Source organism: Brassica rapa, unplaced genomic scaffold (assembly GCF_000309985.2).
Source record: "Brassica rapa cultivar Chiifu-401-42 unplaced genomic scaffold, CAAS_Brap_v3.01 Scaffold0739, whole genome shotgun sequence".
Classification (NCBI taxonomy): Eukaryota; Viridiplantae; Streptophyta; class Magnoliopsida; order Brassicales; family Brassicaceae; genus Brassica; species Brassica rapa.
In genome coordinates this window covers 1-13,835 of record NW_022610679.1, presented here as the reverse complement: position 1 = coordinate 13,835, position 13,835 = coordinate 1, and the positions used below count along the sequence as shown (strand labels likewise).

At 41.2% G+C, this 13,835-nt stretch overlaps 1 long non-coding RNA gene across 1 annotated transcript; it reads right to left on the bottom strand.

The window, feature by feature from the left end:
* Positions 1-12,818: 12,818 nt before the first annotated feature.
* On the bottom strand, positions 12,819-13,354 carry LOC117130941. Its single transcript, XR_004454205.1, has 2 exons — positions 13,130-13,354; positions 12,819-12,950 (listed from the first exon to the last, which is right to left on the bottom strand). It is a non-coding gene; the product is annotated as an uncharacterized LOC117130941 (long non-coding RNA).
* Between the last annotated feature and the right edge of the window lie 481 nt (positions 13,355-13,835).

Here is a 13,835-nt window from a genome sequence, read left to right as displayed (position 1 = left end):
GATGCATTTAGGAACTTTCAAACTTATGTAACTAACCATTATCATGCTAAGATTAAAATTTTGAGATCAGATAATGGAGGAGAGTACACAAGTCATGCATTCAAGGAACACTTATCACAACATGGGATTCTACATCAAACAAGCTGTCCGTATACTCCACAGCAAAATGGAGTGGCTGAGAGGAAGAATAGGCACCTCATGGAAGTGGCAAGGTCTCTGATGTTTCAGAGTAATGTTCCAAAGAGATTCTGGAGTGATGCGGTGGCCACTGCTTGTTACTTGATCAACAGAACTCCAACCAAGGTTCTGAATGAGAAGGCTCCATTTGAAGTTCTGAACAGGTACAAACCAGTGCTTGATTACTTGCGAGTCTTTGGATGTCTATGCTTTGTGCTCAAACCAGGAGAGATGATCAACAAGCTAGAAGCAAGAAGTACTAAGGCTGTGTTCATAGGATACTCAGCTACACAGAAAGGATACAAATGCTATGACCCTATAGCAAGGAGAGTTCTTGTATCTAGAGATGTGAAGTTCTTGGAAGATAGAGGATACTATGAAGAAAAGAACCAAGAAGACTTGAAGGACTTAACATCAGACAAGGCCACCACCTTGCGGATCATCCTTGAAGGTCTTGGAATCAGTACATCCCAGGATCCAAGAGATCACGCAACAACACCTCCTGAAGTTGGTTCACCATCCCACCTTGATCATGAGGGAGGAGAGACACATGAGGAGGAGCCTACGCAAGAGACTAACCAAGATGAAGGAGAAGAGAGCATAGGCTCTGATGGTCATGGGCATGATCATGGTGTGATACAAACACCTTCTCAAGATGAAGTGGTAGAAGAACAACAGGAAGAAGAACCGGTTGTGCAGCCACTAAGAAGGAGTACAAGGATAAGGAAGGATCCTTCCAGTTGGGTAAACACGAGAGTGTACTACAATGCCCAAGCTGTGGAGCATCCTTCTCAAGCCGTGTGCTCCTTTGCTCAATATCCAGAAGCACATTGCGCTTTCATGGTAAACTTGGATGAGAATCACATCCCAAGAAGCTATGAAGAGGCAATAAAGGATAAAGAATGGAAGAGTCAGTAGGAGATGAAGCAGGAGCTATGATCAAGAATGATACATGGTATGAGAGTGAGTTACCAAAAGGGAAGAAGGCTGTGACTAGTAGATGGATCTTCACAATCAAGTACAAAGCGGATGGAAAGATTGAGAGGAAGAAGTCAAGACTGGTTGCAAGAGGCTTTACTCAAACCTATGGAGAGGATTATGTTGAGACATTTGCACCAGTAGCTAAAGTTGCATACAATCCGAATTGTATTAAGCTTGGCTGTGAACCTTGGATGGGGCTTATGGCAAATGGATGTGAAGAATGCATTCCTACAAGGGGAACTTGAGGATGAAGTATATATGCATCCCCCACCAGGCTTGGAACACTTAGTGAAGAAGGGAAATGTGTTGAGACTGAAGAAGCTATCTATGGGTTGAAGCAATCACCAAGAGCTTGGTACAACAAGCTGAGCACAACTCTGAATGGCCGAGGCTTCAAGAAGTCTGAACTAGATCACACTCTCTTCACACTCACAACTCCCTCAGGTATGATTGCACTCCTTGTGTATGTTGATGATATCATTATCACAGGGAGTGATAAGGAAGGTATCATTGCAACCAAGGAGTTTCTTAAGTCCATGTTTGAGATTAAAGACTTGGGAGAGATGAAATACTTTCTTGGGATTGAGATATGTAGATCCAAGGAAGGTTTATTCATGTCCCAAAGGAAATATACACTTGATCTCTTGAAAGGTGCAGGGCTTATGGGGGCAAGACAGCAAGGATGCCTATGGAGGATGGCTACAAAGTTCCACGAGAGGGGGAGATTGAAGACAGCAAACCTTATCAGGATCCTAAACTCTATAGAAAACTAGTTGGCAAATTGATTTATCTTACTATAACTAGACCTGACATTTGTTTTGCTGTGAATCAGGTGAGTCAACACATGCAAGTGCCTAAGGAACATCACTGGCACATGGTGGAGAGGATCTTGATGTATCTCAACGGCTCACCTGATCAAGGAGTATGGATGGGCTGCAATGGAAGCACTGAAGTGGTGGGATACTGTGATGCGGATTGGGCTGGTGATAGAGCAGACAGGAGATCAACCACAGGCTATTGCACATTCATTGGAGGCAACTTGGTGACTTGGAAGAGTAAGAACAGAAGGTGGTGTCTTGCTCAAGTGCAGAAGCTGAGTATAGAGCCATGCTGAAGCTCACCAACGAGTTAGTATGGATCAAAGGCATCTTGAAGCATTTGGAGATTGATCAAGCCACGCCAATGACCATGCATTGTGACAACCAAGCCGCCATTCACATTGCCTCCAACTCGGTGTTCCATGAGAGAACCAAGCACATTGAAGTTGATTGTCACAAGGTGAGGCAGATGATCACCTTAGGAGTCATCTTGCCATGCTACACAAGGAGTGAAGATCAGTTAGCGGATGTGTTTACCAAGGCTGCAAGACAGAAGACAATGGAGTCCATTCACATCAGGTTGGGCCTCATTGATCTGGGAAGAGAAGGAGCTAGTCCCCTTAGCTGCAAGGTCTTTACTCTTTTTCCCTCATCAAAGTTTTATCCCATTGGGTTTTCTTTGGTGAGGTTTTTAATGAGGAAGATCTTGTGGCTGTCCAAGCTTAGGCTTTCACAAAGCTAAGCTTGAGGGGGAGTGTTGAGTTGAGCTGAGTATATGTATGAAGAGCTAAGGAGTTGAAGAGGAAAGGAGATGAGGAAGCTTAAGGGAGTTTAGGGAGAGCATGGTACGGACGTCCGTACAAGGCCGTACAAGCCGTACAGTCCGTACCATCCAAGCCTCAACCAAACTTACCTTGCACAAGTGAAACGGTAACTATGGAAGAGTTACTCAAGTGGAGAAGGATCAGACCGTTTAAGGGATAAGGGACGCGCATTGCCAGGCTGGGACAGCTGGAAAGCTAAAGCAACTTTAGTCCAAGATGCCATAAGCGTGTGATGCCTCTTAGTGGCTAATTTGAATCCTTTACTTGACTTCACATGCTTACTCCTTAACCTTGCGCTTTGTAAACCCTAGTAGCTCTCCTATATATTGTAACTCATCAACACTAAGAAAATTATGCAGTTTGAGTCTCTCTAATCTCTTAGACACTATGTTCTCTCTTAGACTCTAAACGTTTCTCAAAGTTACTTAGTCTTTTAATCTCTTCTAAACTTCACCTAAAAACTCTCACTTACATTCTAGTTTACTCTAAAGATCTCTTAATCTCATAATGGAATCACCTGATTTGAAAGTTGGATAACTTCTTCATCCCAACTCCTATGAGATTTTTCAACTTCCTGGTGATTCTCCACCACTTTATGTATCCAAATCAAGCTTCTCACAAAGTGATTCATCCTGGTTTGATTGGAACGACGAAGAAGCTGTGCTATTCCCAAACTAGGAAACTGAATCACCTGATTTGAAAGTGGGATAACTTCTTTTGCCAACTCCTATGAGATTTATTCAACTTCCTGGTGATTCTCCACCACTTTATGTATCCAAATCAAGCTTCTCACAAAGTGATTCATCCTGGTTTGATTGGAACGACGAAGAAGCTGTGCTATTCCCAAACTGGGAAACTGGATCACCTGATTTGAAAGGGATTCTTATGTCTCTCCTTGACAACTCCTATGAGATTTATTCAATTCTGGTGATTCTCCACCACTTTATGTATCCAAATCAAGCTTCTTCACAAAGTGATTCATCCTGGTTGATTGGAACGACGAAGAAGCTGTGCTATTCCCAAACTAGGAAACTGAATCACCTGATTTGAAAGAGGGATAACTTCTTTTTGCCAGTCCTATGAGATTTATTTCAACTTCCTGGTGATTCTCACACTTTATGTATCCAAATCAAGCTTCTCACAAAATTCATCCTGGTTTGATTGGAACGACGAAGAAGCTGTGCTATTCCCAAACTGGGAAACTGGAATCACCTGATTTGAAAGTGGGATAACTTCTTCATCCCAACTCCTATGAGATTTATTCAACTTCCTGGTGATTCTCCACCACTTTATGTATCCAAATCAAGCTTCTCACAAAGTGATTCATCCTGGTTTGATTGGAACGACGAAGAAGCTGTGCAATTCCAAAACTGGGAAACTGGAATCACCTGATTTGAAAGTTGGATAACTTCTTCGTCCCAACTCCTATGAGATTTATCAACTTCCTGGTGATTCTCCACCACTTTATGTATCCAAATCAAGCTTCTTACAAAGTTATTCATCCTGGTTTGATTGGAACGAAGAAGAAGTTGTGCTATTCCCAAACTGGGAAACTGGAATCACCTGATTTGAATGTGGGATAACTTCTTCTTGCCAACTCCTATGAGATTTATTCAACTTCCTGGTGATTCTCCACCACTTTATGTATCCAAATCAAGCTTCTCACAAAGTAATTCATCCTGGTTTGATTGGAACGACGAAGAAGCTGTCCTATTCCCAAACTGGAAACTGGAATCACCTGATTTGAAAGTGGGATAACTTCTTCTTGCCAACACCTATGAGATTTATTCAACTTCCTGGTGATTCTCCACCACTTTATGTATCCAAATCAAGCTCTCACAAAGTGATTCATCCTGGTTTGATTGGAACGACGAAGAAGCTGTGCTATTCCCAAACTGGGAAACTGGAATCACCTGATTTGAAAGTGGGATAACTTCTTCTTGCCAACTCCTATGAGATTTATTCATTCCTGGTGATTCTCCACCACTTTATGTATCCAAATCAAGCTTCTCACAAAGTGATTCATCCAGGTTTGATTGGAACGACGAATAAGCTGTGCTATTCCCAAACTGGGAAACTGGAATCACCTGATTTGAAAGTGGGATAACTTCTTCATCCCAACTCCTATGAGATTTATTCAACTTCCTGGTGATTCTCCACCACTTTATGTATCCAAATCAAGCTTCTCACAAAGTGATTCATCCTGGTTTGATTGGAACGACGAATAAGCTGTCCTATTCCCAAACTGGGAAACTGGAATCACCTGATTTTAAAGTTGGATAACTTCTTCATCCCAACTCCTATGAGATTTTTTCAACTTCCTGGTGATTCTCCACCACTTTATGTATCCAAATCAAGCTTCTCACAAAGTGATTCATCCTGGTTTGATTGGAACGACGAAGAAGCTGTGCTATTCCCAAACTGGGAAACTGGAATCACCTGATTTGAAAGTGGGATAACTTCTTCTTGCCAACTCCTATGAGATTTATTCAACTTCCTGGTGATTCTCCACCACTTTATGTATCCAAATCAAGCTTTTCACAAAGTGATTCATCCTGGTTTGATTGGAACGACGAAGAAGCTGTGCTATTCCCAAACTGGGAAACTGGAATCACCTGATTTGAAAGTGGGATAACTTCTTCTTGCCAACTCCTATGAGATTATTCAACTTCCTGGTGATTCTCCACCACTTTATGTATCCAAATCAAGCTTCTTACAAAGTGATTCATCCTGGTTTGATTGGAACGACGAAGAAGCTGTGCTATTCCCAAACTGGGAAACTGGAATCACCTGATTTGAAAGTGGAATAACTTCTACTTGCAAACTCCTATGAGATTATTCAACTTCCTGGTGATTCTCCACCACTTTATGTATCCAAATCAAGCTTCTCACAAGTGATTCATCCTGGTTTGATTGGAACGACGAAGAAGCGTGCTATTCCCAAACTGGGAAACTGGAATCACCTGATTTGAAAGTGGGATAACTTCTTCATCCCAACTCCTATGAGATTTATTCAACTTCCTGGTGATTCTCCACCACTTTATGTATCCAAATCAAGCTTCTCACAAAGTGATTCATCCAGGTTTGATTGGAACGACGAATAAGCTGTCCTATTCCCAAACTGGGAAACTGGAATCACCTGATTTGAAAGTGGGATAACTTCTTCTTGCCAACTCCTATGAGATTTATTCAACTTCCTGGTGATTCTCCACCACTTTATGTATCCAAATCAAGCTTCTCACAAAGTGATTCATCCTGGTTTGATTGGAACGACGAAGAAGCTGTCCTATTCCCAAACTGGGAAACTGGAATCACCTGATTTGAAAGTGGGATAACTTCTTCATCCCAACTCCTATGAGATTTATTCAACTTCCTGGTGATTCTCCACCACTTTATGTATCCAAATCAAGCTTCTCACAAAGTGATTCATCCTGGTTTGATTGGAACGACGAAGAAGCTGTGCTATTCCCAAACTGGGAAACTGGAATCACCTGATTTGAAAGTGGGATAACTTCTTCTTCGCCAACTCCTATGAGATTTATTCAACTTCCTGGTGATTCTCCACCACTTTATGTATCCAAATCAAGCTTCTCACAAAGTGATTCATCCTGGTTTGATTGGAACGACGAAATAAGCTGTCTATTCCCAAACTGGGAAACTGGAATCACCTGATTTGAAAGTGGGATAACTTCTTCATCCCAACTCCTATGAGATTTATTCAACTTCCTGGTGATTCTCCCCACTTTATGTATCCAAATCAAGCTTCTCACAAAGTGATTCATCCTGGTTTGATTGGAACGACGAAGAAGCTGTCCTATTCCCAAACTGGGAAACTGGAATCACCTGATTTGAAAGTGGGATAACTTCTTCATCCCAACTCCTATGAGATTTATTCAACTTCCTGGTGATTCTCCACCACTTTATGTATCCAAATCAAGCTTCTCACAAAGTGATTCATCCTGGTTTGATTGGAACGACGAAGAAGCTGTGCTATTCCCAAACTGGGAAACGGAATCACCTGATTTGAAAGTGGGATAACTTCTTCTGCCAACTCCTATGAGATTTATTCAACTTCCTGGTGATTCTCCACCACTTTATGTATCCAAATCAAGCTTCTCACAAAGATTCATCCTGGTTTGATTGGAACGACGAAGAAGCTGTCCTATTCCCAAACTGGGAAACTGGAATCACCTGATTTGAAAGTGGGATAACTTCTTCATGCCAACTCCTATGAGATTTATTCAACTTCCTGGTGATTCTCCACCACTTTATGTATCCAAATCAAGCTTCTCACAAAGTGATTCATCCTGGTTGATTGGAACGACGAAGAAGCTGTGCTATTCCCAAACTGGGAAACTGGAATCACCTGATTTGAAAGTGGATAACTTCTTCTTGCCAACTCCTATGAGATTTATTCAACTTCCTGGTTATTCTCCACCACTTTATGTATCCAAATCAAGCTTCTCACAAAGTGATTCATCCTGTTTGATTGGAACGACGAGAAAAGCTGTGCTATTCCCAAACTGGGAAACTGGAATCACCTGATTTGAAAGTGGGATAACTTCTTCTTGCCAACTCCTATGAGATTTATTCAACTTCCTGGTGATTCTCCACCACTTTATGTATCCAAATCAAGCTTCTCACAAAGAGATTCATCCTGGTTTGATTGGAACGACGAAGAAGCTGTCCTATTCCCAAACTGGGAAACTGGAATCACCTGATTTGAAAGTGGGATAACTTCTTCATCCCAACTCCTATGAGATTTTTCAACTTCCTGGTGATTCTCCACCACTTTATGTATCCAAATCAAGCTTCTCACAAAGTGATTCATCCTGGTTTGATTGGAACGACGAAGAAGCTGTGCTATTCCAAACTGGGAAACTGGAATCACCTGATTTGAAAGTGGGATAACTTCTTCATGCCAACTCCTATGAGATTTATTCAACTTCCTGGTGATTCTCCACCACTTTATGTATCCAAATCAAGCTTCTCACAAAGTGATTCATCCCTGGTTTGATTGGAACGACGAAGAAGCTGTGCTATTCCCAAACTGGGAAACTGGAATCACCTGATTTGAAAGTGGGATAACTTCTTCTTGCCAACTCCTATGAGATTTATTCAACTTCCTGGTGATTCTCCACCACTTTATGTATCCAAATCAAGCTTCTCACAAAGTGATTCATCCTGGTTTGATGGAACGACGAAGAAGCTGTGCTATTCCCAAACTGGGAAACTGGAATCACCTGATTTGAAAGTGGGATAACTTCTTCTTGCCAACTCCTATGAGATTTATTCAACTTTCTGATGATTCTCCACCACTTTATGTATCCAAATCAAGCTTCTCACAAAGTGATTCATCCTGGTTTGATTGGAACGACGAAGAAGCTGTGCTATTCCCAAACTGGGAAACTGGAATCACCTGATTTGAAAGTGGGATAACTTCTTCTTGCCAACTCCTATGAGATTTATTCAACTTCCTGGTGATTCTCCACCACTTTATGTATCCAAATCAAGCTTCTCACAAAGTGATTCATCCTGGTTTGATTGGAACGACGAGAAGCTGTGCTATTCCCAAACTGGGAAACTGGAATCACCTGATTTGAAAGTGGGATAACTTCTTCATCCCAACTCCTATGAGATTTATTTTCAACTTCTGGTATTCTCCACCACTTTATGTATCCAAATCAAGCTTCTCACAAAGTGATTCATCCTGGTTTGATTGGAACGACGAAGAAGCTGTGCTATTCCCAAACTGGGAAACTGGAATCACCTGATTTGGAAAGTGGGATAACTTCTTCATCCCAACTCCTATGAGATTTATTCAACTTCCTGGTGATTCTCCACCACTTTATGTATCCAAATCAAGCTTCTCACAAAGTGATTCATCCTGGTTTGATTGGAACGACGAAGAAGCTGTCCTATTCCCAAACTGGGAAACTGGAATCACCATGATTTAAAGTGGATAACTTCTTCATCCCAACTCCTATGAGATTTATTCAACTTCCTGGTCATTCTCCACCACTTTATGTATCCAAATCAAGCTTCTCACAAAGTGATTCATCCTGGTTTGATTGGAACGACGAAGAAGCTGTGCTATTCCCAAACTGCGAAACTGGAATCACCTGATTTGAAATGGGGATAACTTCTTCTTGCCAACTCCTATGAGATTTATTCAACTTCCTGGTGATTCTCCACCACTTTATGTATTCAATTAAAGCTTCTCACAAAGAGATTCATCCTGGTTTCATTGGAACGACGAAGAAGCTGTGCTATTCCCAAACTGGGAAACTGAAATCACCTGATTTGAAAGTGGGATAACTTCTTCATTGCCAACTCCTATGAGATTTATTCAACTTCCTGGTGATTCTCCACCACTTTATGTATCCAAATCAAGCTTCTCACAAAGTGATTCATCCTGGTTTGATTGGAACGACGAGAAGCTGTGCTATTCCCAAACTGGGAAACTGGAATCACCTGATTTGAAAGTGGGATAACTTCTTCATGCCAACTCCTATGAGATTTATTCAACTTCCTGGTGATTCTCCACCACTTTATGTATCCAAATCAAGCTTCTCACAAAGTGATTCATCCTGGTTTGATGGAACGACGAAGAAGCTGTCCTATTCCCAAACTGGGAAACTGGAATCACCTGATTTGAAAGGGATAACTTCTTTTTCCAACTCCTATGAGATTTATTCAACTTCCTGGTCATTCTCCACCACTTTATGTATCCAAATCAAGCTTCTCACAAAGTGATTCATCCTGGTTTGATTGGAACGACGATGAAGCTGTGCTATTCCCAAACTGGGAAACTGGAATCACCTGATTTGAAAGTGGGATAACTTCTTCTTTCCAACTCCTATGAGATTTATTCAACTTCCTGGGTATTCTCCACCACTTTATGTATCCAAATGAAGCTTCTCACAAAGTGATTCATCCTGGTTTGATTGGAACGACGAAGAAGCTGTGCTATTCCCAAACTGGGAAACTGGAATCACCTTATTTGAAAGTGGGATAACATCTTCATGCCAACTCCTATGAGATTTATTCAACTTCCTGGTGATTCTCCACCACTTTATGTATCCAAATCAAGCTTCTCACAAAGTGATTCATCCTGGTTGATTGGAACGACGAAGAAGCTGTGCTATTCCCAACTGGGAAACTGGAATCACCTGATTTGAAAGTGGGATAACTTCTTTTTCCAACTCCTATGAGATTTATTCAACTTCCTGGTGATTCTCCACCACTTTATGTATCCAATCAAGCTTCTCACAAAGTGATTCATCCTGTTTGATTGGAACGACGAAGAAGCTGTGCTATTCCAAACTGGGAAACTGGAATCACCTGATTTGAAAGTGGGATAACTTCTTCATGCCAACTCCTATGAGATTTATTCAACTTCCTGGTGATTCTCCACCACTTTATGTATCCAAATCAAGCTTCTCACAAAGTGATTCATCCTGGTTTGATTGGAACGACGAAGAAGCTGTGCTATTCCCAAACTGGGAAACTGGAATCACCTGATTTGAAAGTGGGATAACTTCTTCATCCAACTCCTATGAGATTTATTCAACTTCCTGGTGATTCTCCACCACTTTATGTATCCAAATCAAGCTTCTCACAAAGTGATTCATCCTGGTTTGATTGGAACGACGAAGAAGCTGTGCTATTCCCAAACTGGGAAACTGGAATCACCTGATTTGAAAGTGGGATAACTTCTTCATCCCAACTCCTATGAGATTTATTCAACTTCCTGGTGATTCTCCACCACTTTATGTATCCAAATCAAGCTTCTCACAAAGAGATTCATCCTGGTTTGATTGGAACGACGAAAAAGCTGTCCTATTCCCAAACTGGGAAACTGGAATCACATGATTTGAAAGTGGGATAACTTCTTCATCCCAACTCCTATGAGATTTATTCAACTTCCTGGTGATTCTCCACCACTTTATGTATCCAAATCAAGCTTCTCACAAAGTGATTCATCCTGGTTTGATTGGAACGACGAAGAAGCTGTCCTATTCCGAAACTCGGAAACTAGAATCACCTGATTTGAAAGTAGGATAACTTCTTCTTGCCAACTCCTATGAGATTTATTCAACTTCCTGGTGATTCTCCACCACTTTATGTATCCAATTAAGCTTCTCACAAAGTGATTCGTCCTGGTTTGATTGGAACGACAAAGAAGCTGTGCTATTCCCAAACTGGGAAACTGGAATCACCTGATTTGAAAGTGGGATAACTTCTTCATCCCAACTCCTATGAGATTTATTCAACTTCCTGGTGATTCTCCACCACTTTATGTATCCAAATCAAGCTTCTCACAAAGTGATTCATCCTGGTTTGATTAGAACAACGAAGAAGCTGTGCTATCCCAAACTGGGAAACTGGAATCACCTGATTTGAAAGTGGGATAACTTCTTCTTTGCCAACTCCTATGAGATTATTCAACTTCCTGGTGATTCTCCACCACTTTATGTATCCAAATCAAGCTTCTCACAAAGTGATTCATCCTGGTTTGATTGGAACGACGAAGAAGCTGTGCTATTCCCAAACTGGGAAACTGGAATCACTGATTTGAAAGTGGGATAACTTCTTCTTGCCAACTCCTATGAGATTTATTCAACTTCCTGGGGATTCTCCCACCACTTTATGTATCCAAATCAAGCTTCTTCACAAAGTGATTCATCCTGGTTTGATTGGAACGACGAAGAAGCGGTCCTATTCCCAAACTGGGAACTGGAATCACCTGATTTGAAAGTGGGATAACTTTCTTCATCCCAACTCCTATGAGATTTATTCAACTTCCTGGTGATTCTCCACCACTTTATGTATCCAAATCAAGCTTCTCACAAAGGATTCATCCTGGTTTGATTGGAACGACAAGAAGTTTGTGCTATTCCCAAACTGGGAACTGGAATCACCTGATTTGAAAGTGGGATACTTCTTCTTCCCAACTCCTATGAGATTTATTCAACTTCCTGGTGATTCTCCACCACTTTGTATCCAAATCAAGCTTCTCACAAAGTGATTCATCCTGGTTTGATTGGAACGACGAAGAAGCTTGTGCTATTCCCAAACTGGGAAACTGGAATCACCTGATTTGAAAGTGGGATAACTTCTTCTTCCAACTCCTATGAGATTTATTTCAACTTCCTGGTGATTCTCCCCACTTTATGTATCCAAATCAAGCTTCTCACAAGTGATTCATCCGGTTTGATTGGAACGACGAAGAAGCTGTATGGCATTCCAAACTGGGAAACTGGAAATCACCTGATTTTGAAAGTGGGATAACTTCTTCATCCCAACTCCTATGAGATTTATTCAACTTCCTGGTGATTCTCCAACCACTTTATGTATCCAAATCAAGCTTCTCACAAAAGATTCATCCTGGTTTGATTGGAACGACGAATAAGCTGTCCTATTCCCAAACTGGGAAACTGGAATCACCTGATTTGAAAGTGGGATAACTTCTTCATCCCAACTCCCCTATGAGATTTATTCAACTTCCTGGTGATTCTCCACCACTTTATGTGCCAAATCAAGCTTCTCACAAAGTGATTCATCCTGGTTTGATTGGAACGACGAAGAAGCTGTGCTATTCCCAAACTGGAAACTGGAATCACTGATTTGAAAGTGGGATAACTTCTTCACCCAACTCCTATGAGATTTTTCAACTTCCCTGGTGATTCTCCACCACTTTATGTATCCAAATCAAGCTTCTCACAAAGTGATTCATCCTGGTTTGATTGGAACGACGAAGAAGCTGTGCTATTCCCAAACTGGGAAACTGGAATCAACCTGATTTGAAAGTGGGATAAAACTTCTTTGCCAACTCCTATGAGATTTTCAACTTCCTGGTGATTCTCACCACTTTATGTATCCAAATCAAGCTTCTCACAAAGAGATTCATCTGGTTTGATTGGAACGACGAAGAAGTTGTGCCTATTCCCAAACTGGAAACTGGAATCACCTGATTTGAAAGTGGGATAACTTCTTCTTCTTGCCACTCCTATGAGATTTATCAACTTCCTGGTGATTTCCACCACTTTATGTATCCAAATCAAGCTTCTCACAAAGTGGATTCATCCTGGTTTGAATTGGACGACGAAGAAGCTGTGCTATTCCCAAACTGGGAAACTGGAATCACCTGATTTGAAAGTGGGATACTCTTCTTTCTTCTTTCCACATCCTATGAGAGTTAGTCAACTTCCTGGTGCTTCTCCACCACTTTATGTATCCAAATCAAGCTTCTCACAAAGTGGATTCATCAGGTGTTGATTGAAAGACGAAGAAGCTGCTATTCCCAAACTGGAAACTGGAATCAACCTGATTTGAAAGTGGGATAACTTCTTCTTCCATACAAACTCCTATGAGATTTATTCACAACTTCCTGGTGATTCTCCACCACTTTATGTATCCAAATCAAGCTTCTCACAAAGAGATTCATCCTGGTTTGATTGGAACGACGAAAAGCTGTCCTATCCCAAACAACTGGGAAACTGGGAATCACCTGATTTTGAAAGTGGGATAACTTCTTTCATCCCAACTCCTATGAGATTTTATTCAACTTCCTGGTGATTTCCACCACTTTATGTATCCAAATCAAGCTTCTCACAAAGTGATTCATCCTGGTTTGATTGGAACGACGAGAAGCTGTGCTATTCCCAAACTGGGAAACTGGAAATCACCCTGATTTGAAAGTGGGATAACTTCTTCTTGCCAACTCCTATGAGATTTATTCAACTTCCTGGTGATTCTCCCCCACTTTGTGTATCCAAATCAGCTTCTCAACAAAGTGATTCATCCTGGTTTGATTGGAACGACGAAGAAGCTGTGCTATTCCCAAACTGGGAAACTGGAATCACCTGATTTGAAAGTGGGATAACTTCTTCTTGCAACTCCTATGAGATTTATTCAACTTCCTGGTGATTCTCTCCACCACTTTATGTATCCAAATCAAGCTCTCACAAAGTGAATTCATCGGGTTTGATTGGAACGACGAAGAAGCTGTGCTATTCCCAAACGGGAAACT